General features: G+C 26.4%; 2 long non-coding RNA genes across 2 annotated transcripts; one reads left to right on the top strand and one right to left on the bottom strand.

The window, feature by feature from the left end:
- The first annotated feature begins 896 nt into the window (after positions 1 to 896).
- On the top strand, positions 897 to 3,445 carry LOC127086227 (uncharacterized). Its single transcript, XR_007789437.1, has 2 exons — positions 897 to 1,455; positions 3,058 to 3,445. It is a non-coding gene; the product is annotated as an uncharacterized LOC127086227 (long non-coding RNA).
- Positions 3,446 to 5,903: 2,458 nt separating this feature from the next.
- On the bottom strand, positions 5,904 to 6,533 carry LOC127086226 (uncharacterized). Its single transcript, XR_007789436.1, has 2 exons — positions 6,326 to 6,533; positions 5,904 to 6,237 (listed from the first exon to the last, which is right to left on the bottom strand). It is a non-coding gene; the product is annotated as an uncharacterized LOC127086226 (long non-coding RNA).
- Between the last annotated feature and the right edge of the window lie 16,114 nt (positions 6,534 to 22,647).

Raw genomic sequence — 22,647 nt, 5'->3', positions numbered from 1 at the left:
GTGATTAATTTTTAGTCTGAAGATGAATATTCAGACAGGGAGCTCTATAATAGTGTCTGAACATTCGGGGAGAGAAAGTCTGCATCCTCCTCCTTTTTCTTCCTTTTAATTATGAAAATTGCCTTGATTTAAATTGCACTATGAATTAAGGTGAATATTTTGATCAACTGGGTCATGCGTCCTGTATCCAAAGATATTCAAAATAAGGATATGAATACACCCTCTCATTTTTTTTCCATTTCTTAAGGCTCGTTGCGCACAATTTGATTTGTATTTTATAGGTACTTTTGGTTTATTAAGAAAAAGAGACTTTAGTTTTACTTAAACAAAGAAGAAGACAAATTATTAAAGGAATTAGGGTACCCAAAGTGGGGATGAAGCCTGATGTTATCATGCAAATATTTATCTATTTTCTAGGGTTTTAATCGTATAACTAATTAATCAAAAGGATTAACTAAATAACATCCTAAAGTCATTAATTCAATTAATTGGCCAAATATAATTTAACCAATTAATTAAATCAAGACAATGGGGGATCATGCAAGTTTTTAGGTCAAACAATTCATCCAAAAGAATCAAAAAAGCACTTCAAGAAGTAATTCAACCATGACATCAAAGGGAGAAGATCAAGGTTAAAGATAAACTCTAATTTCTATCCTTAAACTAATCTTATCCTAATTAAGAATTTTAATTATAAAATTAATTAATCTAATCCCAATCGTGCTTAGGGTATTAATTTGATGTTAAAAAAAGATTAAAAAATAATTTCTCAAAGAAACAAAATTCTTCTAGTGGTCCAAAATTAAAAAAAAGGTGTGGATGATAATTTCAGTGTTGTGCCCATGGAGGCATGGCCCAAGTTCATTTGTTGTTATTATTTTACATTAGGGAGGAGGTGTAACATGTGATGAAAGGGTGCGTGGAAGCAAAAGGCCAATGACCCTAGTTTCTATGGCCCATGAGAGGAGTCAAGAAGAGGGAAAAGAGAGAAACACTCTCTCATTTGGCAAACTCACCTTCAGACTCGTCTCTCCCTCCTTTCACTCTCAAAGATCACATGAAGTCGCCGCCACCACGCCGAAAATCGCCTTCGGTAGCGGCACGGCTCAGAATCAAACCTAACCACCACCATTAGATTCGTCCCACCCTCTCCTATTCACACCCATGCTTCAATCACACAGGAAACTAACCCTACACATTGAAATCTCAGCTTAACATTAACCCTAGAACATTTGGAACTTAAATTAAATGGCTTTCACTCATGACCTCAAGCTGCAACCATGGGTGTTTCATTCACACAAGTCCTCTCAACCACTTGGTAACAAAAGTGAAGCCAAGAAGATGGAAGAGGGAGGTTTCAATGTTTGCCTACAAGGATGAGAAGTGCCTTGGTCAGAGCAACACGATTAGCTGGTGATAATGATAAAAGACCAGAGAGGAGGCTCTAATGCTTATGTAAGTTCTTGTAAACTCAATCTTCTTTTTCTTCCCCTTATTTTTGATTCTCTTGGTTTAGTTTCAAATTATTGTGTGAGCTTGTTATTATTGTTGATGTATTAGGATAGAATAAAAGAGTGATGAGAGTGTGGATATTAGGTTAGAAACATGAATTTGCATAGATGAGTGAGCACAAAGATTAAATCAGTTATGGAAGAGATTGGTGTATGCAGATTTAGCTCGATTGCTAAGAGTTGTAAGTGTTAAAGCTCTTGCAATTGAGGAATTTGAGAGCTTTGGTGATGGTGAGTTAAGGGAAGAATTCAACAGAGTATTGTTAGGGTAATTTTTGTATCCCTATGATGACGGTGAAAGTTAGGTTTATATAGATGATTGTCGAGGAAATTATAGGGAAAGTTATCTGATTCTGTTAAGGATTGAGTGAGATTGAATTCTAGTCTTTGTATAGTGATCCTAGGATTGAACTGATCAAGGGTGGAGAATAGATGATGAGAAGTTAGATTGTATGTCAGTTCGGGTGTGAGAAAGTTGAGAGGAATGTGTTTCTTTTGTGCTAATTTTAGTTGAAAAAATGAAGTAGGAATGTGTTAGTTTGGCCTTTGAAAGTTAGTTATTTGAAATTTGGAGGGATTTCTAGCTCAAGGGAATTTTGGGTATTTCACTAGGACACGTGGCAGGTTTGTTAGGCAGTTAGTTGAGGGTTTTTTTTTCAAGTTTGTTAGATGGATATAGTTGGTTTTTGAAGTTAATTATTTGGAGGGAAAATGTGATAACAAACTTTGGAAATTGGTTATCTTTGGGGCAATTGATTAGGGAAGGTAATTATGTTGGTTAAGAGTTTGTTAATTAGATGTAAAGGTAGTTAGATTGGTTAAATTAGGGGTTTTTTAATGGTTTATAAATTAGTTATGACAATTGTAACGAATGATGACCTTGAGTTGCATAGCATAATTGGTGTTTTGTTTATGCATTTGGATCATGTTTGAGAGTTGTAATGATGGATTAATAGTGTTATGTTTGACTAAATGTAGATTGAATTGTATGGACATCATTATGCTGAATTTTGATTTAGAGCTTGATGAATGCTTTGTATGTGTGATGATGTATGTGTAGTTGCATTGCATAGCATGACTGAAGTCTTTGATTAAGTGCTAGGCTCGGGTTGGATAATGTGTATTTGGATGATTGAAACTGAACATGATTTGCATTGCATTGAATAACTATTATGAATTTCACAATCATGGCAGATGCATTACATTGGTTTGTTGATGGTGATTATGTGGTTAACCATGGTTTTGGATTGTTTTGACTCATGGTATGGAATGATGAATGTTGTTGTACTGAAGTGTGTATGTGAATCATGTTTGGGCTACACTATGACTTATGTGTCAAAAAATTGTGGTATGTTGAATTTGTCTTCTTGAAATTATGTTTTGAAGTTTCAATTGGTGTTGTGTTTTATACATGTTTGGATGACAAATGCTTGTATCTAGCTCTTGATACTTGCATTTAACTTGTATTTGTCATGTGTCTTAGATGCATTGAGATGTATACTACATTGAGAACATGGTTGAGATGGATTTGACTTTGATGTTGCAGGTCTGGTGCAGGTTTGGATGGCTGGTGCATTATGAAGTCTTGGTGATACAAGCATGGCACTCTATGAAATTTTGGTCATGGAGGCAATATGGTCAAGGTGATGGATGAAGATGAAGAAGACTTGGAGATTAGGTTAGAAATAGGTCTAGAGTTAAATCAGGGTTAGGTCAAACTTTGGTCAACTACTTGGTCAACTGTTCGACCAAAAGTCAACAATTGACCAAAAGTCAACAGTTGACCAAAAGTCATTTGTAGATCAAATATAGATTTTTTCATGTACTCTTATAGTAATGTTGTTCTTGTATGGAATGTTAACTTGTAATAATATTTTGGAAATGTAAATGTAATGTTGACTTTCTAATGAAGTTTCCCTCATTTAGAATTTGAATTTGAATTTTCTCCTGAATCTAATGTATCTAGAATGCCTTGAATTTTGAATTTCCATATTACCACTACCAAATGTATGAGTATAAAATCCAAATGATTTGGTCAATAAAAAGTCAGCCTTTGATGGTTGACTGTGTTGACCAAAAGTCAACTGTGATAATGAATCATATCTCTTTGCACACCAAAATTGGCCATGCTTCACTCTTGAAATAAGGTTATCAAGGATTAGGTCAAAAAACCAACTGAAGCACATCATTTCTTCTTTCTAAACTAATAATCTAAAATGAGTTGATCCATAAGTAAGCACCATAAAACCCTAGCCCACTAGAGACTGATAGCACCTTCTCGCATCATGAGTAAACAACCCTACTCATCTGATCAAACCATCAATAACTAGGTGTTGAAACTCATTTGAAATCCTAGTAATAGAAATGCTTTGAACCAATGAATGAATGGTTATATGAAGATGAATGAATGTTTGAATGATATGAATGTCTTTAGGGTAGATGAATGCAGATGAATTTGAAAGCATGAGCCAGATGAAGTTGATTGAAAGGTAGGGCAAATTTGGGGTATGACATAAGACATTTGGGGTATGACATAAGACTTAATTGCTTAAGACAATGTTTGCGGAAACCGTTTATGAAGGATGGAAATATATGAATGACATTTAGATACGTTATTATACCGCATGTTGATCAAACCTAAGCTTAGAGCTCATATTGGTAGGATGACGATGTAGCTTAGTTTAGTCTTGTTTGTTTTTCTTGACTTGTTCTTTTGGCTTGATCTATTGGATCACCTTGTACATAATTTTTTTTGGCTAATCAAAGTATTTTTTATTGAAAAAATAACAATAATAATTTTAATTAGAATAATAAAAAGAATAATAATTTTTATATATTTTCATTTTTTGAAAACAATTTATTATTAACATTTTTATTATTATTATTATTAAAAATATTTTATTATTATTATTATTAGTAAGATAATTGTAGAATATGATTTTTTATATAATCGAATATAGAATAGAACAAGATCTCTATAAATATTAATAATAATTATTATTATAATAATTATAAGACTAATCATTTTTATACTTTTGATAATTTTAAAAACTATTATTATTATTATTATTATTATTATTATTATTATTACTTTTAAGATAACGGTTGAACATTATTTTTTATAAATTCAAAAATAAAATAAAACAAGATCATCGTCAATAATAATAATCAGGCTTAATTACAGTTTTGATCCCTATAATTCACAAAATTGGTCTGGCTATTTTAAATTAAAATAGTTTTAGTCTCCCAATTTATTTTTTTGAAAATAATTTATTATTAGTATTTTTATTATTATTATTACTAAAAATATTATTATTATTATTATTATTAAGATAATGGTACACTATGATTTTTTATATAATCGAAACTAAAATAAAACAATATCTCTGTAAATAATATTAATAATAATAATAATAATAATAATAATTATTATTATTATTATAAGACTAATCATTTTTATATTTTTGATCATTTTAAAAACTATTATTATTATTATTTTAATTTTTTTTTAAGATAATGGTCGAATATTATTTTTTATCAATTCAAAAATAAAATAAAACAAGATCATTGTCAATAATAATAATCAGACTTAATTATAGTTTTGATCCCCATAACTCACGAAATTGGTCTGGCTATTTTAAATTAAAATAGTTTTAGTCTCCCTCTCATATTTTTGCACTGAAAAATTAATGATATTTCTATTTTTTAATTGACAAATTTCTTGTGAAACATGACAAATCATCGTATATAAAACAATTGTAAAATTTTATAACAAAAAAAATATGCTTAATAACTAAAAATCTCATCGATATTCTATGAAAAACGTTAGAGAGGACTAAAACTGTTAGAATTTAAAATAGATGACTAACTGAAAATAGAAGATTAATATTATCATTTTTATTATTACTGTTATTATTTCTATTTTGTCTATTATTTGTACATGAGTTTTTGAAAGAAAATGGTCTAATATTCTCTTTTGTAAAAAATATTCTTATATTAATTTCATAATTCAAGTAAAAAATGACTCTTTATAATAAAAATTAAAATGATTTTTTTAAATGTAAACTTATAATAAAAATAAAAATTTTGAATATTAAAAAAACAAAATAAGTATGAGGAGAAAGAGTGTTTTTAAAAACATCTCTTTCTAGAAACATAAATTGTACCTAATTTTAAAAATTGAAAAAAAAATTTAATTGAAAAATTTCATGGTTAATTAAACACTAGCCTTTACATTTTTGAAAAAATGAATGGATAAGATTTTTCACTCCTCGGGGATAAAAAATGGAAGTCATCACATTTATAGCAAATGAAGTAGAAGTCAATTTTATCAAACTATCATATTACTCTTGATGTGATAAAGACCAACAAAATAATTGAGGATGCAATTGGTGAAGCATGAGAAGACACTCTAATAAAAGAGTTGTATTCGAGTTTATATTAAGTATGATTTAATATCATAACACCAATTTGTGTGTACATATAAAAATTTATTAAAACATATGATATAATAAAAATCAATATATTTATTCTTTTACAATTATTTTAAAAAGATATAATTAATCTCCCTAACAACAACCCCTACAACAACATAGACCAGTCCAACCACATTTTCCACCCAAATGAAATCCCTTAGTCGCTTTACAAATGTCAGCACACAAGGCATCGTTACCTGGACAAGGACCCTTTCCATAGCAATAATTCCAAGGGATGGGTTGTGATTCTCCTACGATCAACATATATTATTTCAACTATTCATTATTCCTTAAAAATATACTCAAACAAAGATATGTAGGAATAAAAGGATTTGTCACCTGAAGTTGTAATGACAGAAGTAATGCATAAAATAGCGAAGAAAAAATACACTCTATTGATGCTCATTGCCATGTTGTCTTGAATGATGGAGATAACAATGCCTACAATAAACTATTTATAGTGTTTTTTTAAGAAAAGTAATATTATTAGGACATTTAAAAATAATATCTTCTATTAAAACTTTTATTAACCTTTTGATTAGATTTATATGTGGTGTTTTCTAGAATGTTAATATTCAACCATTCTCTTGTTAATGTGCAACCTAAACATGTTAATAAAGCATAAATTTAAATTTTCACTACCTCAAGCCATTAATTTAAATATAAATTGTTAAATTTTTTAAATAAACTAATAGTTTTTAAAATATGATTTTTTTTGTTTGCTCCAACTAAAAGTATTCTTAAATATTTCAAAAGTAAAATAGATATAATAGATATTTTTTATATAAAAAAATAGATATAATATATTATATTATAAGATAAAAAAGAGATAAGTCCATAAAAATGAGATAAAGATTAAATTAATAAAAATAGAGATTAAATTAAATTTTATATAATATATTTTTAAAAATACGTGTTTAAATAAAAAAGTGGAATGCATAAAAATTGAGATAAAATTAAATTAATTTAGTATATTTTAAAAAATATAAATTAAATAAGTAATTTGAAATAAAATTATATTAAATTTTAAAAAATTCAAATCTAGTTAAATATATAAATTAAATTATGGAAAAATATTTTTGCAAAACATAAGTATTTAATTTTTTTGATATTTTAACTTTAAAAACCACGCAAAAATTTAAATATTATACATTACATAATTGTTTGGGGTTACACATTACAATTGTTCCAACTAAATGTATTCTTCAATATTTCAAAAGTAAAAGAGATATTTATATCCATACTCTTTAAATCTATTTATATCAATTAAATCCAATTCATCAAATTATCTTGTGACACTTCAACTTCTTTTGTGCCACATCATTTATTTTCCCATGTGGCATCTCTCAAATCGCATGTTCAAATTTAAAGTACATATTGTTACTCTCTATAAAAGGTCTTGAGTTCATATCCCGACAAATGCAAAAATACAATAATATGATATTTGGTTATTAACTTTGTCTATTTCAAAAAATATCATACTGATATTCTCACAATAGATTTAATATTAATATTTTTAACAAAATACATTATAAGACATATAACTAAATTTTTATTAAATCGCAATGAATCGTTCTTCAACATACAACTAGTATTCTCATATATATTATTTTCATAAACTTTAGAAACTAGTCATAGTTGTCTTGCAATAAGTTCTTGATTATAAAAATGAGAAAAAATATATTTTGATTATTTTTTACTTAGTGTTTCAAAAATGATTTTCGAATCTTCCAATTATCAAAAACTAAAATGATATATTACTTCTTCATCATATATTTTACAACAAATAATACTAATATAAAATAGAAAATATATAATATATTATTAGATAACAAATAGATATAATAAATATTTTTAATAAAAAAATTGATATAATATATTATATTATAAGATGAAAAAGAGATAAGTCCATAAAAATGAGATAAAGATTAAATTAATAAAAATAGAGATTAAATTAAATTATTTTTAATATATTTTAAAATATATGTGTTTAAATAAAAAAAGTGGAATGCAAAAAAATAGAGATTAAATTAAATTAATTTAGTATATTTTAAAAAGATAGATTTAAAAATATACAAATTAAATAATTAATTTTAAATAAAATTATATTAAATTGTAAAAAATTTAAATCTAATTAAATATAAAAGTTAAACTTTGAAAAAATATTTTTGCAAAACATATGTATATAAGTTTTTGATATTTTAATTTTAAAACCATGCAAAAATTTAAATATTATGCATTACATAATTGTTTGGGGTTCCACACGTTACAATTACTCCAACTAAATGTATTCTTCAATATTTTAGAAGTAAAAGAGATGTTTATATTCACACTTTTTAATTCTATTTATTTATCAATTAAATCCAATTCATCAAACTATCTTGTGACACTTCAACTTCTTTTTATGTCACATCATTTATTTTCCCATGGGGCATGTCTCAAATCTCATATTCAAATATCAAGTACATATTGTTACTCTCTATAAAAGGTCTTCGGTTCATATCCTGATAAATGCAAAAATACAATAATATGATATTTGGTTATTAACCTTTTCTATTTCAAAAAATATCATACTGATATTATCACAATAGATTTAATAATATTATTTTTAACAAAATACATTATAAGACATAGAACTAATTTTTTATTAAATCGCAATGAATCGTTCTTCAACATACAACTAGTATTCTCATATATACTATTTTCATAAACGTTATAGAAACTATTCATAGTTGTCTTGCTATAATTTCTTAATTATAAAAATGAGAGAAGATATTTTTTGATTATTTTTTACTTAGTGTTTCAAAAATGATTTCCGAATCTTCCAATTATCAAAAAATAAATGACATATTACTTCTTCATCATATATTTTACGACAAATAATACTAATATAAAATAGAAAAAATATAATATATTATTAGATAAAAAATAGATATAATAAATATTTTTAATTAAAAAATTGATATAATACATTATATTATAAGATGAAAAAGAGATAAATCCATAAAAATGAGATAAAGATTAAATTAATATATTATTTTCATAAACTTTATAGAATACTAATCATTTTTGTCTTGCAATAATTTCTTAATTATAAAAATGAGAAAAAAGAAATTTTGATTATTTTTTACTTAGTGTCTCAAAAATGATTTCCGAATCCTCCAATTTTTAAAAAACAAATGATATATTACTTCTTCATCATATATATTACAATAAATACTACTAATAAAAAATAGATAAAAATATATTATATTATTAGATGAAAAATATATATATAATATACTATATTATAAGATAAAAAAGAGATAAGTCCATAAAAATGAGATAAAGATTAAATTAATAAAAATAGAGATTAAATTAAATTTTATATAATATATTCTATATAAATTAAATTATGGAAAAATATTTTTGCAAAACATACTTATTTAATTTTTTTGATATTTTAATTTTAAAACCATGCAAAAATTTAAATATTATACATTACATAATTGTTTGGGGTTCCACACGTTACAATTACTCCAACTAAATGTATTCTTCAATATTTTAAAAGTAAAAGAGATGTTTATATTCACACTCTTTAAATCTATTTATTTATCAATTAAATTTAATTCATCAAACTATGTTGTGACACTTCAACTTCTTTTTATGTCACATCATTTATTTTCTCATGGGGCATGTCTCAAATCTCATATTCAAATTTCAAGTACATATTGTTACTCTCTATAAAAGGTCTTCAGTTCATATCCTGACAAACGCAATAATACAATAATATGATATTAGATTATTAACTTTGTTTATTTCAAAAAATATATTAATGATATTCTCATAATAGATTAATATTATTATTTTTAATAAAATACATTATAAAACACACAACTAAATTTTTATTAAATCTCAATAAATAGTTTTTCAACATACAACTAGTATTCTCATATATATTATTTTCATAAACTTTATAGAATACTATTCATTTTTGTATTGCAATAATTTCTTAATTATAAAAATGAGAAAAAAGAAATTTTGATTATTTTTTACTTAGTATCTCCAAAATGATTTCCGAATCCTTCAATTTTTAAAAAACTAATGATATATTACTTCTTCATCATATATTTTACAATAAATAACACTAATATAAAATAGATAAAAATATATTATATTATTAGATGAAAAATAGATATAATAGATATTTTTGATAAAAAAAATAGATATAATATATTATGTTATAAGATAAAAAATAGATAAGTCCATAAAAATAAGATAAAGATTAAATTAATAAAAATAGAGATCAAATTAAATTTTATAGAATATATTTAAAAAACATGTTTAAATAAAAAAAGTGGCATGCATAAAAATTGAGATAAAATTAAATTAATTTAGTATATTTTAAAAAATATAAATTAAATAAATAATTTTAATGAAAATTATATAATATTTAAAGAATTTAAATCAGTTAAATATATAAATTAAATTATGAAAAAATATTTTTGCAAAACATAGGTATTTAATTTTTTTGATATTTTAATTTTAAAACCATCCAAAAATTTAAATATTATACATTACATAATTGTTTGGCGTTACACACATTACAATTCAAATTTCAAGTATATATTGTTACTCTCTATAAAAGGTCTTGAGTTCATACACTGACAAATGCAAAAATACAATAATATGATATTTGGTTATTAACTTTGTCTATTTCAAAAAATATCATATTGATATTCTCTGTATAGATTTAATATTATTATTTTTAACAAAATACACTATAAGTCATACAACTAAATTTTTATTAAATCGCAATGAATCGTTCTTCAACATACAACTAGTATTCTCATATATATTATTTTCATAAACTTTATTGAAATTATTCATAGTTATCTTGCAATAATTTCTTTATTATAAAAATGAGAAAAAATATATTTTGATTATTTTTTACTTAGTCTTTCACAAATGATTTCTGAATCTTCCAATTATCCAAAAATAAATGATATATTTCTTCTTCATCATATATTTTACATTAAATAATACTAATATAAAATAGAAAAAATATAATATATTATTAGATAAAAAATAAATATATTAGATATTTTAAATAAAAAATAGATATAATAGATATTTTAAATAAAAAATAGATATAATATATTATATTATAAGATGAAAAATAGATAAGTCCATAAAAATGAGATAAAGATTAAATTTATAAAAATAGAGATTAAATTAAATTATTTATAATATATTTAAAAAAATATTTGTTTAAATAAAAAAAGTTGAAAGCAAAAAAATAGAGATTAAATAAAATTAATTTAGTATATTTTAAAAAAGATAGATTTAAAAATATATAAATTAAATAAGTAATTTTAAATAAAATTATATTAAATTTTATATAATATAAATCTAATTAAATATAAAAATTTAACTTTGAAAAAATATTTTTGCAAAACATATGTATATAATTTTTTGATATTTTAATTTTAAAACCATGCAAAAATTTAAATATTATACATTACATAATTGTTTGGGGTTCCACACGTTACAATTACTCCAACTAAATGTATTCTTCAATATTTTAAAAGTAAAAGAGATGTTTATATTCACACTCTTTAAATCTATTTATTTATCAATTAAATCCAATTCATCAAACTATCTTGTGACACTTCAACTTGTTTTTATGTCGCATCATTTATTTTCCCATGTGACATCTCTCAAATCTCATGTTCAAATTTCAAGTACATATTGTTACTCTCTATAAAAGGTCTTGAGTTCATATCCTGGCAAATGCAAGAATACAATAATATGATATTAGATTATTAACTTTGTTTATTTTAAAAAAATATATTAATGAGCTTCTCATAATAGATTAATATTATTATTTTTAATAAAATACATTATAAGACACACAACTAAATTTTTATTAAATCTCAATAAATAGTTTTTCAACATACAACTAGTATTCTCATATATATTATTTTCATAAACTTTATAGAATACTATTCATTTTTGTATTGCAATAATTTCTTAATTATAAAAATGAGAAAAAAGAAATTTTGATTATTTTTTACTTAGTGTCTTAAAAATGATTTCCGAATCCTCCAAATTTTTAAAAACTAATGATATATTACTTCTTCATCATATATTTTACAATAAATAACACCAATATAAAATAGATAAAAATATATTATATTATTAGATGAAAAATAGATATAATAGATATTTTGATAAAAAATAGATATAATATACTATGTTATAAGATAAAAAAGAGATAAGTCCATAAAAGTAAGATAAAGATTAAATTAATAAAAACAGAGAATAAATTAAATTTTTATAGAATATATTTTAAAAAATACGTGTTTACATAAAAAAAGTGGAATGCATAAAAATTGAGATAAAATTAAATTAATTTAGTATATTTTGAAAAATATAAATTAAATAAATAATTTTAATGAAAATTATATTAAATTTAAAAAATTTAAATCTAGTTAAATATAAAAATTAAAATGAAAAAATATTTTTGCAAAATATATGTATTTTAATTTTTTTGATATTTTAATTTTAAAACCTCCCAATAATTTAAATATTATACATTACATAATTGTTTGGCGTTACACACATTACAATTACTCCAACTAAATGTATTCTTCAATATTTCAAAAGTAAAAGAGATATTTATATACATACTCTTTAAATCTATTTATAACAATTAAATCCAATTCATCGGGACCAATAGAGTGCTCTAAATGTTGTCAATTGGGACCAATAGAGTAACTAGTGAACTCTGAAGAGATTAAATTATTAATAAAAGAGATTCTCATAAATGCTCTAAATATTGTCAATCGGGACCAATAGGGTGCTCTAAATCTTGTCAATTTGATTAATCTATTGACATGAATTGATTATTTGATGAATTAAAATATGTCACCAATGGGGTGCGAATCCGAGACCTCCTTGGAATGGTACAAGCCTTACCACTAGGCCAAAGATGTTGTTAATGAATACTTATGCAATGAATAAATATTAATCTAAATCTTGATTAAGATAGATTAATGAATTAATTGAGGATTATAACTCCGTTTTGGATGCGGACGGATGCGTTAGTAAGATAACAAAAAAAAAGCTATTATTATGATACCATGTTATAGTATATTATGTGACTTACAAATTCTATGAATTATATTATGATGGATGTTAAACATTGCTGATATGTTTGATTGTGAAATAACATGATTAAAAACCTTACAAAGATGAGTGAGGAAACCTAGGAGAATAACTTGATTAATAACTTAGAAAGATGATATAGGTTATGGAAAATGTGTGATATATGTATGAGAATACGGTATTCATTCGTACGACGCTTATGTGGAGGTCGTGGACGAATTTTTGCCATGATTGAGAATGAGACGCATTGTATGGAACATGCCATGTTATTGTTGTGTATTGTGGTGAATGAAGTCACCTATGATTGATGAATTTTGTTATGGTTCGTGGAACCGATGATTATGGAACTGATCATGTATTCAGATGTGTGTTTTCTCTGGTGGTACACATCTCTATTGGTATGCTTAGATGAGTAAGCATTGGGATGTAGGACCAACGATTCGAGCCTCAATTGGGTTTGAGCCCCAACCATGGCGGACATGGGGGAAAGGTGGACACCTAAGGGGTTAGAGTCCCAAACGGTGAAAGATACCCTAAGTGGGTTAAAGTCCCATACGGGTGACGGTCACTTGAACTGGGGATTAAGCCTCATAGAGGACCCGATATCCACCGCGAAAGTCGAATCATACGAGCATGCATGAACCGGGCCTGGCTTAGACGTAAGTCCGTTCGGGAATTGATGCGTCGTGATCTAAATAATGATCGTGGTTGAGTTATGAGAACTCAGATGCATGTTTCCATACAATTGCGAGATAGCTTCCCCGTCACTCAAGTCATCGTTCCCTTGTTGACTTGAGTTGGATATGAGTTGAATATTGATTAGAAACCCTGTAGAGCCGAGTGGACCCATAGGATAAGAGAACTCACTGAGATTATTATCTCATCCCATCATTGTTGTTATTTTTCAGGTAATCCTTACAGGTTGAATCTACGAGAAGTTGCGATGGATGTTTCAAGGGATGCTGATTATTATGATCTTCCGTTGTGGAGTTGTGTGCAATGAAGATATTTCACATAGTTCTTAGATTTTTTATTGTTTAGGCATTATTGTATAACATGTTCCATTGATATTTTGAGTTTGGACATGTATATATATATATATATATATATATATATATATATATATATATATATATATATATATATATATATATATATATATATATATATATATATATATATATATATATATATATTATATATATATATATATATTGAGGTCATTAGGCACTTATGTTGGATCAGTATCAATTATTAACACTTGTATGATATTATTCTAGATATATATTATACGGGTTGTTAGAGTTGGTATCAGAGCAGGTCGATTCTCGACCTAGCCTTGAAACATCATAAGTAAATTTATTCCTACCTCATATGTGTGTTTAGCCAACATGATTCTTAATATCACTGTATGTAGTATTGGTCCTGATCAACCTAATATTATGTGCATGGTAGGTAGGATCATGGTTGAGAGACCACGAGGACTCCGAAGTGTGGGTTGACCTTGTGCTTTGAGAGTAGGCTCAAGCCAAGAGTTAGAAAGTAAGGAGAACTGGATAGCCCGGTTGAAGTTTCGGAGGAGTTATGATTTAGGTATTATGGAATTGAAGAGTAGTGTATCATTCAAGCGATTCTGCAGTGTTAACGGAGTTGAGAAATTAAGGATCTCTATTGGATAAATTGTCAGAATTCTGAGGAATGAGTGAATTTGCTAGTGGAATAAGATACACTCACTGATATGGAATAAGTATTATGAGTAATTCCGTATGGTGAAGGAGAAAGGATGGTTATGTTACGCATATGTCATAAGGTCTGGAAGTAAGGTAGTGTATCAGTGTTTCAGTTTCTAAGGCCACTAAAATATTTTGGAAGAACGAGAGTACTTAATGGAATATATATTTGGAATGGTACCTTGCACGTGGTTAAGGACTTGAGGGATAAGGAAGTTCAGTTTTGTTAGGAGCCTAAAGTAGTGGTGAAGTCTAAGGAGAGACTCGAGGACATGGTTGTCTGTTCCAAGTGAAACATGTATGGACCAAATGGAGGCTAGAAGATAGATCAAGTATGTTCAGTCTTAGAAGGAAGATTGGATTTGGGATAGCTCATCAGCGGTTCAGCGTTAGTAAGAGACCATTATTGAATGTTAAGTTACCTAAGGATCAATTATAAGAGTTTGTGTTGGAGAGAGATAACGCACATTATATAGTAATGGAAGCTCCAATGATTTATGGTTGTAGGAGATTTGGTTGAGGAGAAGAGGAAGTAAGTTGGATTTAAGGAATTCTAGTAGAATGGTTTTGCAATTGGAACTGGGAGAACTACCATAGGAAGATAAGTGAACGCAGAGTGTGGAAGCAGTGTGAATGTTACAATACAACCGTTGTAATGGGGTTCATTTTAGATAAAGGTGCAATGGGACCATTAAGATTCATTAAGACGAAGTTATGGGCTTGTAGTTGATGATTGTTCGCATCGAGGATTTCTAGAGTATGTAGTGGAATGGAGGAAGTTAAACCTTGGTATTAAGAGAAGTATGTGATAGTAGCATTATGGTCACAAGTAAGTGTAATGGAATTCTTGTCTTGAGATGGATGCGAAGTAACACACATTTGTTGAGTCGTGAGTCTTGCATTCTAAGAAGTTGAGTTGATGATAGACAACGGAAGACAAGCCAAGCTAGAGCATGTGGACTAAGTGTAGGATGTGGAATATGTTATGTTATAAGAGCTTATTGGGAGACAATGAGGATTATCCGTAGCAAGTCATCTAGACAAGTAACCCCAGTATGATGAAGGGTGTAGTAGGTATTGGTTTAGAAGAAAATTCCAGTCATAAGAGTGTGGCAATGATAAGGTTCATCTTAAGTGCATTTTATTTGAATTGCAAGAGTAATATTGGCTTATTCGAAGTCTGGTTGTTATTTATCTTCTTGAGGAGTGTTTGGTTGGTTGATCACGGAGTATAAACATTCACACCGTGTTGGAGCTAAGGGTGTCTTAAATGTCATAAGTGTACCGTTGTGGATATACAAATTGAGGATGGAGTTACAATTCATCACAAGTCAGATTGGTAGTTTTGAAATTGGGATTTATGAAGGTGTAGTGCGTAGTTGGTCATCTGTAGAGATATCATAGAAGTCATATGTTTGGGGAACCAACCTAGTGAATCATCTTTGATGTGAGTAACTCTTGGGTGTATCACTACTACGGGTAATGAGAACCATAAGGAACAGAGCTGGAAGAGACCTACTAAGTGGTGATTTGGAAGGATTCATAAATTATACTTCCCAGGAGGAACGGGAATCAGATATTCCTGAAATTAAACGTGTAACTCGGATTGTATATTAGTAAGATCATGGAAGATGGGACAGGACGATTGAGATGAATGATTTTGGATACGAAGTGAAATGTTATCTCTAGATGTGTGTGAAATATTGTGTGTGACTCTATGAGGTGTATGGACACTCATAGTTATGTTCTAGATTGCTTAAGTTCCCTAGAAGTGGTGTTTTGTTGATGATTTAAAGTTCCTTAATGGTGTTATGTTGTTTTGGTCGAGATCATGTGTCGGGAGAAATCTTGAATGAATCAAAACCCTACAAGAGGATTTGATATGGAATATAGTAACCAGAACCGGAGATTGTCAAACTAATTTGGTTTAGCTGCATCGAACACATGATGAATTTGGATGTTCTACGTTTTTATGGTTGTAGTAATGTAACTCCTGGATACCTATCTTCTGAAGAGTGTTGGTATTATTCTAAACTTTTGTGAGTCATCAAGGAAGTTGTTCTACTAATGGGAGTCGGCAAGGTTCTAGTACCATTTTGGACAGTAGGCACTCTGGAGTGTAAGTGTGTTTCTTTGTAGATTGTTAGGTAAACAATAGTGCCTAGGAATCCCTGGTGTTCCACTATTGGAATCATAGTATCGCAATGGAAGGTGATGGAAGAAAGAGCTCAATCAAGTCTATGGGGATCAGGGAGATAGTTACTCGTAAGAGTGGAGGTAAGGATAAGAGTAAGACAATCCCGTGCTAATGGTTCTATCTCATTGGAGTAGTACGAGAGAAGTGAAGCAGTAGGAGTAAGGGCTTGTAGCATACATTATCAGATCAAGTGAAGTTGATGAGATTATCGATAGATGGATTACAAGTTTGTCACATTTATTGAAGGAATAATAAGAGAAGAGTAGTCAATATTGTGTGCGGTTAAGGAATCAATAAATTTTCTTATGAAGAATTACTGAGTATTGATTAGCCAAGTCAAGATAAGATGTCGTAATTATGTATTGTGTAACTTAGTGCAAGGAAGGGAAGTCGTGGTTTCTGGGAGGAAAGTGACCAACTGATGTTGAGCGGTGTATAAGAAGAATTAAGTGGAAGAAAGTTTAAATGTTAATCCAATATCAGAATGAGATTGTGATGGAAATCAAGAAGTTTCAAGAGTTCATGAAGAAGGAAACTTGATAACAAAGACAAGTTAGAAGAATGAGTATGTCAGAGACTTGAAGTCGAAGAGAAGTCAAGTGTTGGTCTAAGACGTTGATACAAGAATTGTTTGTTTGTTGAGTGAAGGAAATTCGGGGGCGAATTTCAATTTAAGGGAGGGAGAATGTAATATCCCATATTCTCTTAAATGCTCAATTAGTTGTCAGTTGAGATCAATTGAGTTCCTGTGTACTCTATCTTTTGTTAGTTGTAACAATTGGAGCTCCTATGTGCTCTAAATGTTGTCAATTGGGACCAATAGAGTAACCAGTGAACTCTGAAGAGATTAATTATTAATAAAAGAGATAGACAAATATTAATAAGTACAAGAGAGGACATTTTTGGTAACATTAATAATTGGTCAATTGGTACTGGAAGATGAAATATCAATTGAGATATTTTATGTTACTACTTAATATTATATATTATTTATATATATTATATAATATATGTGTGGTGGATAAGAAGAAAGGAAAGGAAAGGATAAGAATAAGAAGAGTAGGTAGGAAGTAGAGAGTTATCAAAAAGAATAAGGAAAGAAGAGAGAAAGAGGAAAAGAGAAGAAGGGAGGAAGGAAGAAAAAGAGAAAGCCATGGAAACATTAACCACCATCATCATGTCATCTTCTTCATCATCTTCTTCTCACCATCTTTATGAATCATGAGGTGTGTTCTTAGATAGATTTAGCATTTGGGGGAAAATAACCTATGTTTGGGGGAATAGGATTTGTGTGAATTTGTGATGAACTTGTTGTGTTCATACTTCTCATCCATGATATGTTTTGATATCATGTTGTTGTTGTTGATGTTGTGATTCTTGAGTGTTTGATGCTTATGTGTTTTGTTGTTGAAGTTATAGAGGTCAATCACATGAATTCATAAAAGTATAAGTTATTCATGAAATATTCCATGAATCATGAGTTAACCATGTCTTCTATGATTATGGTGTTGTTGTGATTGAACATGGTTGTTGTTGTTGTTATGAAATCCTTGAGTGTTGATTGTTGTTGAAGAATCATGTTATGTGAAAATGGTAGATGGAAAGGAAAATAATAGAGGAGTTATTTAAGGAAAGAATTACTGGGAATTGAAGAATTTCTATTTTTGACATGAATTAATTATTTGATGAATTAAAATATGTCACCAATGGGATTCAAACCCGAGACCTCCTTGGAATGGTACAAGCCTTACCACTAGACCAAAAATGTTGTTGTTGAATACTTATGCAATGAATAAATGTTAATCCAAATCTTGATTAAGATAGATTAATGAATTAATTGAGGATTATAACTCCGTTTTAGATGCGGACGGATGCGTTAGTAAGATAACGAAAAAAAAGCTATTATTATGATACCATGTTATAGTATATTATGTGACTTACAAATTCTATGAATTATATTATGATGGATGTTAAACATTGTTGATATGTTTGATTGTGAAATAACATGATTAAAAACCTTACAAAGATGAGTGAGGAAACCTAGGAGAATAACTTGATTAATACCTTAGAAAGATGATCTAGGTTATGGAAAATGTGTGATATATATATGAGAATATGGTATTCATTCGTTCGACGTTTATGTGGAAGTCGTGGACGAATTATTGCCATGACTGAGAATGAGACGTATTGTATGGAACATGCCATGGAAGTCGTGGACGAATTATTGCCATGATTGAGAATGAAGTCACCTATGATTGATGAATTTTGTTATGGTTCGTGGAACCGATGATTATGGAACCGATCATGTATTCAGATGTGTGTTTTCTCTGGTGGTACACATCTCTATTGGTATGCTTAGATGAGTAATCATTGGGATGTGGGACCAATGATTCGAGCTTCAATTGGGTTTGAGCCTCAAAGTGGAATGCATAAAAATTGAGATTAAAATTAAATTAATTTAGAATATTTTAAAAAATATAAATTAAATAAGTAATTTGAATTAAAATTATATTAATTTTAAAATTTTTTAATCTAGTTAAATATATAAATTAAATTATGGAAAAATATTTTTGCAAAACATACTTATTTAATTTCTTTGATATTTTAATTTTAAAACCATGCAAAAATTTAAATATTATACATTACATAATTGTGTGGGGTTACACACATTACAATTGTTCCAACTAAATGTATTCTTCAATATTTCAAAAGTAAAAGAGATATTTATATCCATACTCTTTAAATCTATTTATATCAATTAAATCCAATTCATCAAATTATCTTGTGACACTTCAACTTCTTTTGTGCCACATCATTTATTTTCCCATGTGGCATCTCTCAAATCTCATGTTCAAATTTCAAGTACATATTGTTACTCTCTATAAAAGGTCTTGAGTTCATATCTTGACAAATGCAAAAATACAATAATATGATATTTTGTTATTAACTTTGTCTATTTAAAAAAATATCATACTGATATTATCACAATAGATTTAATAATATTATTTTTAACAAAATACATTATAAGACATAGAACTAAATTTTTATTAAATCGCAATGAATCGTTCTTCAACATACAACTAGTATTCTCATATATATTATTTTCAGAAACGTTATAGAAACTATTCATAGTTGTCTTGCAATAATTTCTTAATTATAAAAATGAGAAAAAATATATTTTAATTATTTTTTACTTAGTGTTTCAAAAATGATTTCCGAATCTTCCAATTATCAAAAAATAAATGATATATTACTTCTTCATCATATATTTTACAACAAATCCTACTAACATAAAATAGAAAAAATATAATATATTATTACATAAAAAATAGATATAATAGATATTTTTATTAAAAAAATAGATATAATATATTATATTATAAGATAAAAAAGAGATAAGTCCATAAAAATGAGATAAAGATTAAATTAATATATTATTTTCATAAACTTTATAGAATACTATTCATTTTTGTCTTACAATAATTTCTTAATTACGAAAATGAGAAAAAAGAAATTTTGATTATTTTTTACTTAGTGTCTCAAAAATGATTTCCGAATCCTCCAATTTTTAAAAAACAAATGATATATTACGTCTTCATCATATATATTACAATAAATAATACTAATATAAAATAGATAAAAATATATTATATTATTAGATGAAAAATATATATAATACATTATAGTATAAGATAAAAAAGAGATAAGTCCATAAAAATGAGATAAAGATTAAACTAATAAAAATAGAGATTAAATTAAATTTTATATAATATATTTTAAAAAATACATGTTTAAATAAAAAAAGTCGAATGCATAAAAATTGAGATTAAAATAAATTTAATTTAGTATATTTTAAAAAATATAAATTAAATAAGTAATATGAATTAAAATTATATTAAATTTTAAAAAATTTAAATCTAGTTAAATAAATAATTTAAATTATGGAAAAATATTTTTGCAAAACATACTTATTTAATTTTTTTTGATATTTTAATTTTAAAACGATGCAAAAATTTAAATATTATACATTACATAATTGTGTGGGGTTACACACATTACAATTGTTCCAAGTAAATGTATTCTTCAATATTTCAAAAGTAAAAGAGATATTTATATCCATACTCTTTAAATTTATTTATATCAATTAAATCCAATTCATCAAATTATCTTGCGACACTTCAACTTCTTTTGTGCCACATCATTTATTTTCCCATGTGGCATCTCTCAAATCTCATGTTCAAATTTCAAGTACATATTGTTACTCTCTATAAAAGGTCTTAGAGTTCATATCCTGACAAAAGCAAAAATACAATAATATGATATTTGGTTATTAACTTTGTCTATTTCAAAAAATATCATACTGATATTATCACAATAGATTTAATAATATTATTTTTAACAAAATACATTATAAGACATAGAACTAAATTTTTATTAAATCGCAATGAATCGTTCTTCAGCATACAACTAGTATTCTCATATATATTATTTTCATAAACGTTATAGAAACTATTCATAGTTGTCTTGCAATAAATTCTTAATTATAAAAATGAGAAAAAATATATTTTGATTATTTTTTACTTAGTGTTTCAAAAATGATTTCCGAATCTTCCAATTATCAAAAAATAAATGATATATTACTTCTTCATCATATATTTTACGACAAATAATACTAATATAAAATAGAAAAAATATAATATATTATTAGATAAAAAATGATATAATAGATATTTTTAATAAAAAAATAGATATGGCATATTATATTATAAGATGAAAAAGAGATAAGTCCATAAAAATGAGATATAGATTAAAATAATATATTATTTTCATAAACTTTATAGAATATGATTCATTTTTGTCTTGCAATAATTTCTTAATTATAAAAATGAGAAAAAAAAATTTTGATTATTTTTTACTTAGTGTCTCAAAAATGGTTTCCGAATCCTCCAACTTTTAAAAACAAATAATATATTACTTCTTCATCATATATATTACAATAAATAATACTAATATAAAATAGATAAATATATATTATATTATTAGATGAAAAATATATGTAATACATTATATTATAAGATAAAAAAGAGATAAGTCCATAAAAATGAGATAAAGATTAAACTAATAAAAATAGGGATTAAATTAAATTTTATATAATATATTTTAAAAAATACGTGTTTAAATAAAAAAAGTGGAATGCATAAAAATTGAGATTAAAATAAAATTAATTTAGTATATTTTGAAAAATATAAATTAAATAAGTAATTTGAATTAAAATTATCTTAAATTTTAAGAAATTTAAATCTAGTTAAATATATAAATTAAATTATGGAAAAATATTTTTGCAAAACATACTTATTTAATTTTTTGATATTTTAATTTTAAAACCACATAAAAATTTATATATTATACATTACATAATTGTGTGGGGTTACACACATTACAATTGTTCCAACTAAATGTATTCTTCAATATTTCAAAAGTAAAAGAGATATTTATAAGCATACTCTTTAAATCTATTTATATCAATTAAATCCAATTTATCAAATTATCTTGTGACACTTCAACTTCTTTTGTGCCACATCATT

This window comes from Lathyrus oleraceus, chromosome 5 (assembly GCF_024323335.1).
Source record: "Lathyrus oleraceus cultivar Zhongwan6 chromosome 5, CAAS_Psat_ZW6_1.0, whole genome shotgun sequence".
Lineage (NCBI taxonomy): Eukaryota > Viridiplantae > Streptophyta > Magnoliopsida > Fabales > Fabaceae > Lathyrus > Lathyrus oleraceus.
This window is presented reverse-complemented; position numbering and strand designations above follow the sequence as displayed.